This window comes from Lepidochelys olivacea, assembly GCF_965140295.1.
Source record: "Lepidochelys olivacea isolate rLepOli2 genome assembly, chromosome: 1".
NCBI classification, from domain to species: domain Eukaryota; kingdom Metazoa; phylum Chordata; order Testudines; family Cheloniidae; genus Lepidochelys; species Lepidochelys olivacea.
This window is the reverse complement of record NC_140411.1, coordinates 25,878,121-25,893,274: the sequence shown is the minus strand read 5'-3', so window position 1 is coordinate 25,893,274 and position 15,154 is coordinate 25,878,121. Positions and strand designations below refer to the sequence as shown.

General features: G+C 42.1%; 1 protein-coding gene across 1 annotated transcript in view; it reads right to left on the bottom strand.

The window, feature by feature from the left end:
* TYR (tyrosinase) overlaps positions 1 to 15,154 on the bottom strand; it is an 84,520-nt gene that overhangs the window by 14,163 nt on the left and 55,203 nt on the right. The gene's annotated exons all lie outside the window — the stretch shown is intronic.

The following is a 15,154-nucleotide window of genomic DNA, read 5'->3' as shown; positions in this document are numbered from 1 at the left end:
AGCCCATCCCTCCCTCAAAAATCAGGTGGTATCAAAATGTCATGGTTCTTACAGCTTAAGGCGACGTGCTGTGGCCACTGAACCCAAACAGCACCACTGCACTGTGAGTTGGAGTCCTGGTAGCTCTCCGAGAATGTTTTGTGCATATTTATTGCTCAGTTCTGTAGGAGCTCCTTCTGGAGATTTATGCTCAGGGAGCAAAGTTTCTGGCTTATGAGCAGATATTTCAAAATGCTCTGATATTCACATGCCCGCTCAGATTTTACTTAAGTATCCTCTAGGAAAATGACATTAAATAAATAGAGGGAGGACACAAGTTTGTAGTAAGCAGCAGATTTAGGGTAATGAAATCATGAAGCAAGGTCCTCCTCTGTTTCCTGAACAGTGGGACTGAATGAAGAAAAGTAAGTAGCTGTGATACTCATCAATGTCCGCATGACCAAAAGGGGTTGCTGAGCATCAGGAAGAGTTCTATTTGAAGGACTGGGGTGAGGTTGACATTGACTGACTGATACAGCGCCAGGATACAGACACAGAGCAGTAACTTAAGTTTATCATGAAAAATAAACACAGACGCCCTTTTCAACTTTCTCTGATTACTCATCTCATCTACACAAACTAAGAGATCACACATAGAGTTTTTGGGGAAAGGGGTGTGAAGGAAATGTCAGACGCTAGAAAAATGTAGTCGCGTGGGCCATGGTCCTTTTAGAGACAGTCATAGCAAACTTCTAGTGATACTTTATCTCACAAACTGCTATATGAAATGAAGCAGTGGAAAAGCTACAATAAACTTTTACAAATGATACTCTAACCCAAAGAGCTGAACGTTTGTACTCCTTTCTCACCTCCTGTTAAAATGAAAACTTGGTGCCACCTTAGCTGTGGTGATACTATCGCTCCACAATAATATTGCTGTGACAGATTAGGAGTAGCGATCTGAGCTGTGGTCATTTGGTCAATGGTGTCCTCAGATAACCCCCAGCCTTTTCTCCCTCAACAAGGAGCTGATTTTAATAGTCAGAATGCTCTAAAATCCACATGCATAACTGATTGCCTTGAAAACTGGTATGCCACAATAGAGGCTAGTATACAGTTTGAGATGCAAATTTGGGGTAATTTGATCAAGGGGTTCCCAAGAATACAGCCCCCCTCCTTAAAAGAGCATCTTTTAATTTTTAAAATACTCGAGAATCATTGTGCATCTTAGAATGGGTATACTTAGCTTCTTAGAATGGGTATACTTCTTGGTACCAATTTGGAGTCATTTGGTCAAGAGATTTGTAATATATAGCCCTCCAACTCCCATTAAGGAGCTTATTTTATTAAATCCACATGCATAGAGTGATTGTCTTGATCATTCATATTTAACATTGGTTGGGTTGACAGCATGGGGCGGGGGAGGAAGAACACCCATTGAAATGAATGGGTTAGTTCACACTTAGAACTATGGTGTCAGGCAGCATTCATCTCTTTGGGGTATTCTGATTTGTCTGAAAAGAATGGGTCACTTTACACCTCTGCAATCCTCCCATGCCATTGAAGCTTGTACAGGGCCCCTTCTCCCTACATTAGTTCCCTTGCTGGTATGAGGATCTCCTCCATTCTCCTTGCTCCTCAGAGACCATCAGTTACCACCTGCCTTCCCCCTGTAGCCCTACAGTCCTACTGTGGGCATGGATGGGCCAGGAGGAGGATAGAGGTTGTAGTTGAGTGGCAGTGGGTACTTTCAGGAAGCCTCCCTCTGCCCCCTAAAAGATGATCCCCAGTCATGACCTCCTCATTCCCACGACTTCCTCAAAATAAAAAGGGGGGGGGGTAGTTTGTCAATGCAGAATTAAGGTCTACCAGCAGTGCCTTGTACCCTTCCAGGACAGAGAGTGTATCTATGCTTAACCTAGAAATCAGGAAAGAAAGAGTTAACGTAAGACAAACTTAAACTTCTGAAAAATAGGAAATGTGGCATTAAGGTACATGGGAGCCCCACCCCCCCAAACTTCAGCACAGGAACCTGCGAGTTAATTCTGCTAAAATCTGATGCAGGTTTCTGCTCAGAAATTCACAAGGTGCTAAGTGGTATGGGGAAAAGCTGTTCTGTGGCTCCGATCCCTCCTGTTCACACCAACGCCTTAGGGTGCCAAGGAGGAGGTCATGCAGTCTTTTGAGGTAGGTCAGTAAGTTACAGAGACATGGCTTGGGCCTTTTCTGCATGAGTTTGATCCCCTCTATGCTACCCAGTTGTTAATTTCATAGAATCATGGGACTGGAAAGGATCTCAAGAGGTCATCTAGTCCAGTCCCCTGCACTAGTGGTAGGACTAATTATCTAGACCATTCCTGACAGGTGTTTGTCTAAACTGCTCTTAAAAACTCCAATGATGGAGAGATTCCACAAACTCCCCAGGCAATTTATTCCAGTGCTTAACCACTCTGACAGTTAGGAAGTTTTTCCTAATGTCCAACCGAAACCACCCTTGCTGCAATTTAAGCCCATTGATTCTTGTCCAATCCTCAGAGGTTAAGAAAAACAATTTTTCTTCCTCCTCCTTGTAACAACCTTTTATGTACTTGAAAACTGTTATGTCCTCTCTGTCTTCTCTCCTCCAGACTAAGCAAACCCAATTTTTTTGAATCTTCCCTCATAGGTCATGTTTTCTAGATCTTTAATAATTTTTATTGCTCTTCTCTGGACTCTCTCCTATTTGTCCACATCATTTTCTGAAATGTGGTGCCCAGAACTGGACACAATACTCCAGTTGAGACCTAATCAGCACAGAGTAGAGAGGAAGAATTACTTCCCGTGTCTTGCTTACAACACTTCTGCTAATACATCCCAGAATGATGTTTGCTTTTTTTGCAACAGCATTACACTGTTGACTCCTATTTAGCTTGACCCCCAGATCTCTTTCCGCAGTATTCCTTCATAGGCAGTCATTTCCCATTTTGTGTGGGTGCAATTGATTGTTCCTTCCTAAGTGGAATACTTTGCATTTGTCCTTATTGAATTTCATTCTGTTTACTTCAGATCCTGTCTCCAGTTGGTCCAGGTCATTTTGAATTTTAATCCTATCCTCCAAAGCATTTGCAACCCCTCCCAGCTTGGTATTGTCCACAAACTTTATGTATACTCTCTCTGCCATTATCTAAATCATTGATGAAGATATTGAACAGAACTGGACCCAAAACTGATCCGTGCAGGATCCCACTCATTATGCCCTACCAGCATGACTGTGAACAACTGATAACGGTTTTTCAACCACTTTTGCACCCACATTATAGCAGCTCCATCTAGGTTGCACTTCCCTAGTTTATTTATCAGAAGGTCATGCAGGACAGTATCAAAAGCTATCAGTTTGGTTTGACATGATTTGTTTTTGACAAATCCATGCTGACTGTTACTTTTCAACTTATCTTCTAGATGTTTGCAAATTGATTGCTTAATTATTTGCTCCATTACCTTTCCGGGTACAGAAGTTAAGCTGACTGGTCTGTAATTCCCTGGGTTGTCCTTATTTCCCTTTGTATAGATGTGCACCATATTTGCCCTTTTCTAGTCTTCCCATCTTCCATGACTTCTCAAAGATGATCACTAATGGATCAAATATCTCCTCAGTCAGCTCTTTGAGTATTCTAGGATGCATTTCATCAGGCCCTGGTGAGTTGAAGACCTCGAATTTGTCCAAATAATTTTTAACTTGTTTTTTCTCTATTTTAGCCTCTTCTGATCCTACCTCTCATTCACTGGCATTCACTATGTTAGACATCCAATTGCCACCAACCTTCTTGGCAAAAACCGAAACGAAGTCATTAAGCACCTCTGTCATTTCCACATTTTCTGTTTATTTCCCCCCTGGTTGAGTAATGGGCCTACCCTGTTCTTGGTCTTCCTCTTGCTTCTAATGCATTTGTAGAATGTTTTTCTTGTTAACCTTTATGTCTCTAGCTAGTTTGAGCTTGTTTTGTGTCTTGGCCTTTCTAATTTTGTCCCTACATATTTTCAGTATGTTAGATTTTGTTTTTGAAATCCCTGTCCTGATCTCCAGCTGCCTACACTGCAATAATCTAGTCACACAAGGGGAAATTCACACATTAGCAGCAAGATCATGGATGGCTCAGGAATATCCTTGAATGGGGAAGGGAGTGATCAGATTACAAGGGATAGCCTGTCCACCAACAACATATGGGAGAGGAGGGCTCCATGCTGGCTTAGAAACTGCTGTTGCAGAGGCAAACTTTGGGGACAAGCTAAGGGCGGGATCAATGAATCTCTGCTTACATGGATTCAGGGGTTGGAACCACCAGGAAGGTGCAAGACAGAGCTGTGAGTCACACTTCAATCCAGCTACAGTGACTGGTGAGGGGCTGTGGAGAATGCTCCATGCCCTGGCCATTATTTGGGGGATGTGTATTTCAACCATAGCTAACTTAATCATTACTAGTTCAGGGAAAGGGTTTCTCCAGCCTACCCCAACAGCTGAACTGGCACTAACGTGTCTGTAAACTACACAAGGATTCTGCATGCAAGTTGCATCTTTTGTCATCCAAGAAAAATGACTGACTCTAATTCAGAGACATTCTGCTTATGCTGGCAAATCAAAGCTCTCTCCCACCCAGGCAGAACTAGGACCAGAACCTCAGTTCTTTTTTAGGACCAAATGATTTAATAGACGAAAGCATTGCTGTGTTCATCCACCTTGTCAACCCCCCCAAATGAAGGTATTAATCTTGATTAAATTCCTCATTCATGGCTCTCATCTTTAGCTAATTTCAGCAGCCCTGTCTAGAAGAACGCTCTTGTCAGAATAATAATGCTCAGCTGAGACAATCAGATTGACAAAATTGAACAATTATTTCAAAACTTTCGATTCCAACTTCTTTTTTTTATTTAATTAGAAGTTAAACTCTCTGATCAACTTAAACTTCCAGAAAACAGTTTGCAACATAAAGAGGTTCAGTGATCACTAAATAAATGTGAAAAACCATACAGGAAGGATGGTTCTGTGGTTAGAACACTAGCCTAAGGCTTGGGAGACCTTGGGTAGATCACTTAGTCTCTGTTTCTCAGTTCTCCATCTGTGAAATGGGGTAATAGTACTTCTCTGTCTCATAGGGGTGTTGTGAGGTGCTCATATACATATGGTACTGGAAACCATAGCAGCATCTTTAGTCAGAAGTATGAACTAAGACCAGGATTTTCGAAGGTGGGTGATGCTGTGGCTGTCTCAAGTTATGGGTACCCCAGTTTTTGAATACTCAGCTTGGGATGCCTTATGGGTTTCTGAGCATCTTGTTTCTGAACATCCAGACTTTGTAAGGTATCTTGAGTTCAGAACCTAAATTGTGAGTAACTGGGAAACCTTGCTCTAACCAATATGCAGTTTCACAAACTTTTTAGGAGATTTTTCAAAGGCACAACAACCGGCCAACCAATACTTGTGCCTTTGAATATTATTATTTGTATTGTGATAGAACCTAGGAGCCCTAGTCATGGACTCCATTGTGTTAGTCACAGAACAAAAAGGTGGTCCCTGCCCCAAGGAGAGAGCTCCCACCAAATCAATCCACCACACTTGCATTTTGCCTTTGTTGATAGAATCTAGTATCTTATACAGTGTAACCAGAGGCAATTGGGCTAGTAGGTAGAGCAGGGAACTGAGAGTCGGGAGACCCGACTTCTGGCTATGCTAATGGCTTGCTGCATGACCTTGACGAAATCACCACACCATGTCACCATGCCTCATTAAAATGATTTAAGGTTCTCCAATGACAGGTGCTATATATGTGTAATGTGTTGTTATTACTGTAGCAAAATAACTGAATTCATAAACAGACATTAGCACCATTTTAATAATATTAGGAAAAACTTTCTAATTATAAGGGTAGTTAAGTTCTGGCATAGGCTTCCTAGGGAGGTTGTGAAATCACCATCACTGGAGATGTTAAGAACATGTTGGACAAACACTTGTCAGGGATGGTCTAAGTTTATTTGGTCCTGCCTCAATGCAGTGGGCTGGACTTGATGACCTTTCAAGGTCCATTCTAGCTCTAAACTTCTAAGATCCTATTCTGAGCTTTGCCACAGACCCGCTCTGTGAATTTCAGCAAGGTCACTTAACATCCAGGTGCTTCAACATCACCAGGTGAAAAGGGATGGTAAATGATTCCCCAAGATGAAAGGTAATGAAGACTCCCACTAGGCTGACACTTCAGTTGTTTGAATTTTCATACATGATTGTGTTCTGTTGAAATGTACTTTGCTTTTGCAAAGAGTTTTGATACGGTGAGTTGTAAGGGGCAGACCTTTCCTATACAAAGAAAATTAAACCCATCCATAAAAAGCAGGAATATAACATTTTCCTGTGATTACATATCGGATGGATTTGAATCTTTTCCTTGTAGCACTGTCCAATACATACCAGATTATAGAAAATTAACTGAAATGAGCCTCAGTGGAAAATTAATTTTAAGAAGGTTGGTTTGGGGGCGGTGGAAGGAGGAAGAAGAGTCATTTGATGGCAATTTAAAAAAAAAAAGCCACCAAAAAAATTGCTGGATATGTATTGTTCCATGAATAATATATGCAGCACAGATGATGGCTAATGAAGCAATAAGTCAAGAAAATGAATACACATATGATAAAAATAGTCAGATTTGCTGCCAGTGAGAAAGATAAAGGATAGCATAAACTGCATGGCCACATGTAATTCCATTATGGCGTTAAATAACGTGCCCTCCTAGAACATGTTGAGCACAAGAACATATTGTGTACAAGGAGAGAATCTTAAAACCTGGAACAAGTCATGTAGAATACCTGGAGGAGTTATTTCCCTTGTGAGTCCTTCGCTGTGGTGGATTCTCCATTCCTGGACATTTTAAAACAACGGTTAGATGTTTTTCTAAAAGACATGCTGTGGTTCAAGCACAGCTATTGGACTTGAATCAAGAACTCATTCAGGGAAGTCCTATGGCCTGTGTTATGCAGGAGGTGAGCCTGGATCAGTAGTTTTCAACCTTTTTTCATTTGCAGACCCCTAAAAAATTTTGAATGGAGGTGTGGACCCCTTTGGAAATTCCACCTGTGGTTCGTGGATCCCTACCGTAGAAATTTTAGGGCTTGTCTTCACTACCTCGGTAAGTCGACCTAAGTTAGGCTACTCCAGCTATGTGAATAACGTAGCTGGAGTCGACATAGCTTAGGTCAACTTACCTGGGTGTCTTCACTGTGCAGCATCGGCAGGAGACATTCTCCAGTCCATTTCCTTTACTCTTCTCTGAGAGGTGTAGTACTGGGGTCGACCAGAGAGCGCTCTGCTGTCAATTTAGCGGGTCTTCACTAGACCTGCTAAATCGACCCCTGCTGCATCGATTACAGCAGTGCTGATCTCCCTGTAGTGAAGTCCAGCTCTTAGAATGAAAACTGGCTGAACAGAATTAAACTATAAATGTTGCATGTGCTCAGCACAGCATTTGACACCGCATGGGAAAGGGTGATAAACTCTGGGTTTCTATGGTAAAGACAACACTTCTGGATTTTGACCTGTAGATGGGGGTATTCGCATACTTTTGATGAGAAAAATGGAATGCCTTTTCTGGAATCTGAAACTTTATTTTCCTAGTCACCTTTTGCAGACCCCTTAGACACAGTCTGCGGACCACAAGGTTGAAAACCACTGGTCTAGATAATCACAATCGTCCCTTCTGGCTTTCAAATCTATGAAAGATTCACCTCTCACAGCAGTTTTACATCAATGTCACACTGCAGACATACTGTAGGTTTTGCATTTAGTAAAATAGATCTAGCAAGAACGGTGTATTTTCCTTTGGAATTTACAGCTTTTATTCTTTCTAAAAGGGAAAGAAAAAGGAAAACAAATGGAGGGAGAAGTTAACTACAGTCCAGTTCTGGCAAGCGTTGTCTCCTGGAGTGGTCCCCATTTACATAGTTAGCACTTGTCATCAGCTACTATAAAGTCACCACAGGTATTTCTTATTCTTAAGGGTATATTTATACTGCAGTCAGAGGTGTGATTGCAGCACATGTGGACATATCTGAGTGAGCTTTGACCTAGCAAGCTCAAATAACAATAGCAGTGAAGCTGCAGCAGTAGAGACTGTGCAAGCCTGTCCAGGCCTGTGGGTATTTATTCAAGCAGCTAGCCTGCACTGCCGTGACTTCACTGCTATTGTTGTTCAAGCTACTTAGATCAAAGCTCACTCAGGTGTAGCTACATGTGCTGCAGTTACATCTCTAGGCACTGGGGGAAACTGGTATCTCAGGTATCACTGTGTTATAACTGCTGGCGAATGCTGATGTTTTAAAGTTGCACCACTGTATATTGCTGCGTACTTTTTTTTTTTAACTTGACTATTGGGTACCATGGGAATTCTCAGTCTGGTTGTAGACAGATTACACAGAGCACAAGGCGAGTGCATGATTAAAAATTAAGACATTGCACATGGCTTTTGTTAGAAAACCAGGTGGGGTTTCTAAGAGTCTGAACAGTTAGCACAGAAGAACAGAAGATTTTCTTTTAAAATGCGTACTGGACAAAAAGTACAAGTATCAGATTTTTAGCCCACCAAGGGGTCTCCCACACCTAATATTATGGTAGTAAATCTCTGTGTACAGTATTTATCCACACACAGGTTGACCTTGTATCCCAGAAAACTATTTTACCCTCTTCCCTCCCCCAACTCCCACCAAGGGAGTTTTTTCAGTGTAATGTTCCTGGTGGGTTTTTTTTTTTTTTTTTTTTTTATTTTGCAGACTAGACTACCCAAAAAAGCCAGGTAAGTATTCAGATACTATGGGAAATTTAAATATCTAGGTAGAGTGATTTTGACAGCAAGCCACATACACATCCCTGAAAAGGTGGAACATCTGGACTCGAAGATACAAAACGTTTGTGTTTATCTTGGCTTTTAAAAATACAATTTGGGCTGAACCTAGATATGGGAGTGCTCTGACCAGTAGCCAGCTTTCAAACAAAAATTTGGCTCAAATGAGTATGATTATTATAATTGGGAAATGATACATAATGATAGGTTATGACTGTCTTCGCACTTACACTGGTGGATGTCAAGTGTAACTGCGTTGAAGGCCAGAGTGTTACACCAGTGCAGAAAGGACGTGAGTTGGAGGAGAGTCTGAATCAGAGTTTTGTTTTTAGCTGGATGTGGTGTACTCAATTAAAGAAGACAATGGAGTTCTGGAAAATATAACCCCTTCCTTCAGCCTGGCTCCCAGGAACCTGTGTATCTTCATTTCAGGAACTGAACTCAAAGTGAGCATTCTTTAAAGCTCCAGTGTCAAATTAATTTCTCCCACTTAACCCTCATGTATCATACCTTTGCACTTCTTGGAGCAGATATGCTGGAAATAGCACAAGGAACCCAGCTGTCATGGAATTTCTGGTCTATTATTGTGTATGCAAAAGCACTCAAAATTCTGGGTGAGTATCCAAACTTTTCACAAACTCTAAGCCTTTTGAGTTGTGCCTATGGATGCAAAAGGGGTTCCAGTTTGCAGCAGAATATTTTGTAAGCCATTATACAATAATAATTGTTTATGCACTTGTTGCCTAAATAGAGAAGCAGGCTCTCTTCTTTAGAGTCTCTTCTCATCTTGAGTAAAAGTGGTCCGGCTTAGCTAATGCATGCTAAGCCTGGCCTAAACTTGACCCTTTTCTTCGTGTAGATGCAGCATAACACCTTAAAATGGATTTTAACTGAAGGATGAAAGAATGAACTATACATGACAAGTGTCAATGCACCACTGGAAGGCTCTCAGACACTGCAGTGTTGTGTATGCTATAAGACCCTATAAAGAATAGAATAGTATTCTAAGCTACATCAGGGCCATCTTATAGACTAGCAGGAACCTACTATTTAAATAGCTACATTCAAGCTAAAGATTACCCTGCACCTGCATTAGGAAAAGGTTGAGTTTGTCAGGCTTAGAGAACACATTAGCTAGGTCTGAACTAAACTGAAGCACTAGGTATGTCTACACAGCAACTAGACACCTGTGACTGGCCTATGCTAGCTGACTTGGGCTCACAGGGCTTGGGTTGTGGGGCTATTTTATTGCTGTGTAGACTTCCGGGCTAGGGCTGGAACCTGGGGTTTAGGACCGTGCAGGGAGGGAGGGGCCCAAAGCTCGGGCTCCAGCCTGAGCCCAGAAGTCCACACAGCAATGAAAGAGCCCCACAGCCTGGGCCCTGCGAGTCTGAGTCAGTTGGCATGGGACAGTCACACGTTTTTCTCTGCTGTGTAGACATACCCAGTAAGATCAGAATTGTGTCCTTCTATTGTGTGTAAAAGAAAATGTCATAGTCCCCCTTATGCGTCATTCCCTGCTCTTCAAAAGAGGAGAAATAAGGATTTATAAATGCAACGCTGTGTTGCATGAATAAATTGTTAACTTAAGAATCATCCTCCAAAAGGTCTTATCTCTATTTGCTTCACCAAAGCCATATTTTGCATCTAGGTGGGGATAGAGAGAAGGGAAGGGGAAATCACTTGAAATAAGAGATGGTACAAATGCCAGCTGCTCCAAAGTTTAATACGTAGTTTCCCCTGAAGAAAAAGATAACAATATAGTGTCCAAGTAGATTAAAATGGATGGCCATAGAGGTTGCTGGATTGCCTCTATGGATCGTACTTCTGTGCTCTGTAATTTATTTCTTTTGAGCTTGTCATTATTAAGGTGCACAAGGGCCCGTAAGCATATAGATCACAACCGCAGATCGTTTCTTTTTGATGAATAGATGCTGTCTGCGTGTGGGTGAGAAAAATACCATGTTTTCCGGTGGAATTTTTTTTTTTCAGTATGAACAATTATGGCAGCTATGACTGCAAAGGTGCAGCGGAAAGGAAATTCAGGGTCACATTGGTTGTCTGGATCAATTGTCCTCAGGCTCTACTGAGAGAAATCTCGTTGTGAGAGAAGAGAGCTCTCTCCACAGTACAAAGTAACCTTTTCTTTTCAAATCACTAATTGTTTGCATAATATGTAGCCCAGGCAGTAATCCATTCTATAACTGCTCCAGGTGGATTGGGATATACACACACCTTGTGTGGTAATGTTATGGGACCGTCGCTCACATTGACTGTACTCACTTGAGGAAGTGCTCACCAGTTGACAGATTGTTAAGGCCAGAAGGGCTAGTCTGACCTGCATAATACAGGCCAGAGGACCTCATCCTGCCTTTAGCCAAGGGGTTAGGGTTCTAGTCTGTGAGTTGGAAGACTTGGGTACAACTCCCTGCTCTGTGTGACCATGGGCAAGTTGCTAAATTTCTACATGCTTTAGTTCCCCATTTGTGAAAGGGTGGTAATAGCACTGCCCTACTTCCCAGGGGTGTTGTGAGGATAAATACATTAAGGATTGTGAGGTATTCAGATACTCTGATAATGGAGGCGATAGAAATACCTTATCTCAATAGATGTAATGGTTCCAAAAATCACTACCTAGGCGTATGATTCACCTCTCAAACACAGACCCTAGCGTACTAGGGCATTTTGTGAGATTCTGAGGCATGATGTCCCAGAGGAGCTGAAAGAGGACAGCACAGCCAGCCCCCAAATCAGAGTTGTGCCATAAAAGCCACAATCCCGTTTGGTTCAGTGTCAATAGTGTGTGCAGCACTGTATGAAAAACCAAAAGGAGACCATCTCTTCCCAAAGAGTTCACAGGCTCAGAAACAGACAGAGAAGCAAGGTTACACTGTGAGACTCACAGGAGGAGACCCACTTGAACATGACTGAAGTGATTCTGATAATGAAGACGGGGACTGGCTTGCTATGCTTTAGATGTGCTTAATCAACACCTCAGAGCAAAGTGGGGTGTAGATTTTCCCCTTAGTTACTGTAGTTTTAAGATGAAAACCATATTTTCCAAAAATTGCTGAGGCTGAGCTCTTTATAACATGGTCACCCTTCCACCAGTACTCATACACCAGCCTCCAGGCACTTTGAAAGCCCCTAACCAAGCCCTCCTCTGGCCCACCCTGACTGTGCTCACTTTGGTTCCTGTGATGGCCCGTCTTGCAGTGTAACGCTGGGTTCTGTGGCATGGAGGCTTTCAGCACAGCGGCTTTCAGCACAGCAATGGCTGCTAATAAAGCAATTTTGTTATTCATTTGGGAAGTGATAGGGATGTGCATTGCTGCTTCCCTGCTGTCCATCACCTTTCCATTCTGCAGAGCAGCCCGCTAGATATGCATTGTGCATGCTTGCCCTGGCACACTTCTCAGCATGGGTTTTGTAATGTATGCAAGGGGGAGAGAGGCAGAAAATCTGACAGGCAGCTGCCAACGTGGAAGCGTTGTGAAAAATGTAATTAATATGCGTGTGGGCTTTGAGAATAGGGAAATATCCTGAGACTGTTTCACAGCCTAGGACATCTTTGAGCATAGAATCATATTTTTCTACTATTCTTTTAGAGTGAGGCTAAGGGAGTTAGGTACCAAAATCACAGGTATCTAACTCCTTTAGGCATATTTGAAAATCACAGCCTTAACTATTTTCATATTGGCAATTAGTATATTGTTATTTGTATTACAATAGTGCCCCAACTGAGATCTGTACGGACACATGGCACGAGATAGCTCCTGCCTAAAGAGCTCAAAAGCTAAACAGACAAAGGGTGGGAGGGGAAACAGACACAGAGAGATGAAGTGACTTGCCCAAGGTCACCCAGTGACTGAACTGGGAATAGAACGCAGGTCTGCTGACTCCCTGTCCACTATGGCCCAGTTCAACCAGCTTTACGTAAAAGGAAAGTGTTATGTATATATTAACCAGATGCAAGGTCATGCTGGGGTTGTGAAGGAAAACTGTGAGATCTCTAATGACCCCCAGAAAAAAAGGTACAATTGATACTCCTGAGGGAATTCTGTGCCACTGCACAATGCAGAATTTAATGGTTTTTTGCACAGAATTTCCTTTCTCCCACAGAAATGGGCTGCAGGGCTGCTGGCTGCCACTAGGGGCTGCTGGACCCAGCAGAGCCCAGCTTGCACATAGAAGACACTGCCCGGGGGCAGGGGAGGGAACTGGAGGGTGCCTGGCAGCTGCAGTTCCCAGCATGCCCTGAGGGAAGGAGACCACAGTGCGCAGGAAACTCCACACAAGCCTGGGACCCAGTGTCAGGCTGTTTCTCCCTCTGGATCCCTGGGTTTCTGAGTGGTGGGGTGGGGGGGTTGTCAGGGCTGGGAGCCCCCATGGCTGGGTCTGAGGAGGAGGGGGCAGATGTCTGAGCTAGGGGAGCCCATGGATGTGTTTGGGGTGTGTCTGGGCTAGCAGGGGCCCGTGGCTAGGCTCTGGGATGCAGGGGAGGGAGGGTAGTGTCTGGCCCCCGGTTGGGCTCTGCAGGGGGGAAGGGGCAGAGAAACAGGAACTGGGTTGTCATAGGGGTTTCTTTAATTCTCTACTCCCGGGGGAATTTTTGTGTGTCTGTATTATTACAAGCATCAGAGGGGTAGCCGTGTTAGTCTGGATCTGTAAAAGGAGCAAAGAGTCCTGTGGCACCTTATAGACTAACAGACGTATTGGAGCATCAGCTTTCATAGGTGAATATGACCCACTTCATTGGATGCATGCAACGAAGTGGGCATTCACCCATGAAATCTGATGCTCCAATACATCTGTATTATTACAGACATACTTGCCAATAGGTATTTTGAAATAAATTACAAAAATAATTGAAACTGGCATGATTATGTAGTGTTGTTTTGACAAATAAAATTTGCAGAATTTTAAAATATTGTGCGCAGAATTTTTAATTTTTTGGCGCAGAATTCCCCCAGGAGTAAATTGAATATTGCTACCCTTTTGACCCGAGCAGTTAGCCACTGTCCTTGGTCTTGCTGGTTATTTCCATTAGGAGGAGAAGTTGATGAATCAGTTAGGTATTTCTTTGTTAGAATCTGTTTATTGACAAAGTGTACACAAAGTCCTGTTTTCTCTCCACATGGGAGGAATCAAACAGACTCCTTATTCAATATTCCAAATCTTTTTTTTTTCCAGCTAGCAGTCTACCCAAAAAAATTCTCCTTGTAGCATAGCTTTGAGAAAAGCTCAAGTGTTAATCTGGCTATTCCTATTCACTATCTATAAAGTACTAAATTGCAAGTCCAATAGGGGACAGCCTGTTATAAAATGGTTTATTCAGAGTTGAACACTGGAGAGGAGCATGGTCTAAGCACAAGACTGGAAGTCAGACTTTCTGAGCTCCAGTTCTGGCTCCTTCATGACCTTGATTCTGCAATGTGATGCCTACAGGAGAGTTACATGCAGGTGAAATCTCATTCTGGTATTGTGATCTTCAGATTATTTTTATTATTATTTGTATTAAAATAACATTTAGAGGCCCTAGTTGAATTAGTGACCCCTTGTATAGGGCACTTTATCTAGTCAAAATATTTTGTGCAGATGTTATTTTTTGGAAGGAAAAATATTTTGTTGAGAAAAAATTTCTGGAAAAATGTCCATTCCAATAAAAAAAAATTCAGCTTTTCTCACAGGAAATGTCAAAATAAAAGCTTTCATTTCTAATTAACATTTTGAAATGCAAAGCTTTTTTTCATTTAATCTTAAAATATCATTTTAGGGTTTTTTTTTTAAAACCACAAAATGGCAGGAAAATGTTATCTTATTTTGAAATGCTGATTCAAAAAATGAACTATTTTATTCAGACCAATTCAAAATATTGTGCAGAAAAAGCTGAAGTTTTTCAGCTGAAAAATTACTACAAGATTTTCCATTTGAAATTTCTTACAGGAAACATTTCAGGTTTCCAACCTGTTCTAAAACACAGTGAGCTAGAGTCCCTGACCTTGAGAGACTATAATCAAAATAGAAAAAAGAGAGAGTGGGGAGAAAGATAGTATTCTCCCCTGTCTGCTCATGGAGAATTCAGGCACAGAGAGAGAGATTAAGTGAATTGCCCAAGGTCATACAGGAAGCATGTAGCAGAGCTGGCAACTGAATCAAGATCACCTGAGTCTAGTACCTTAACCACAGTGGTTAAACAGGGATTATATGACATTAGTACATGGATTAATTGGTTAATATTTATAAATGCACTGCAAAGATGAAAAGCACTGAGTAAATGCTAAGTTTTATTGCATTTTTCACTCAATAGGGGCTCA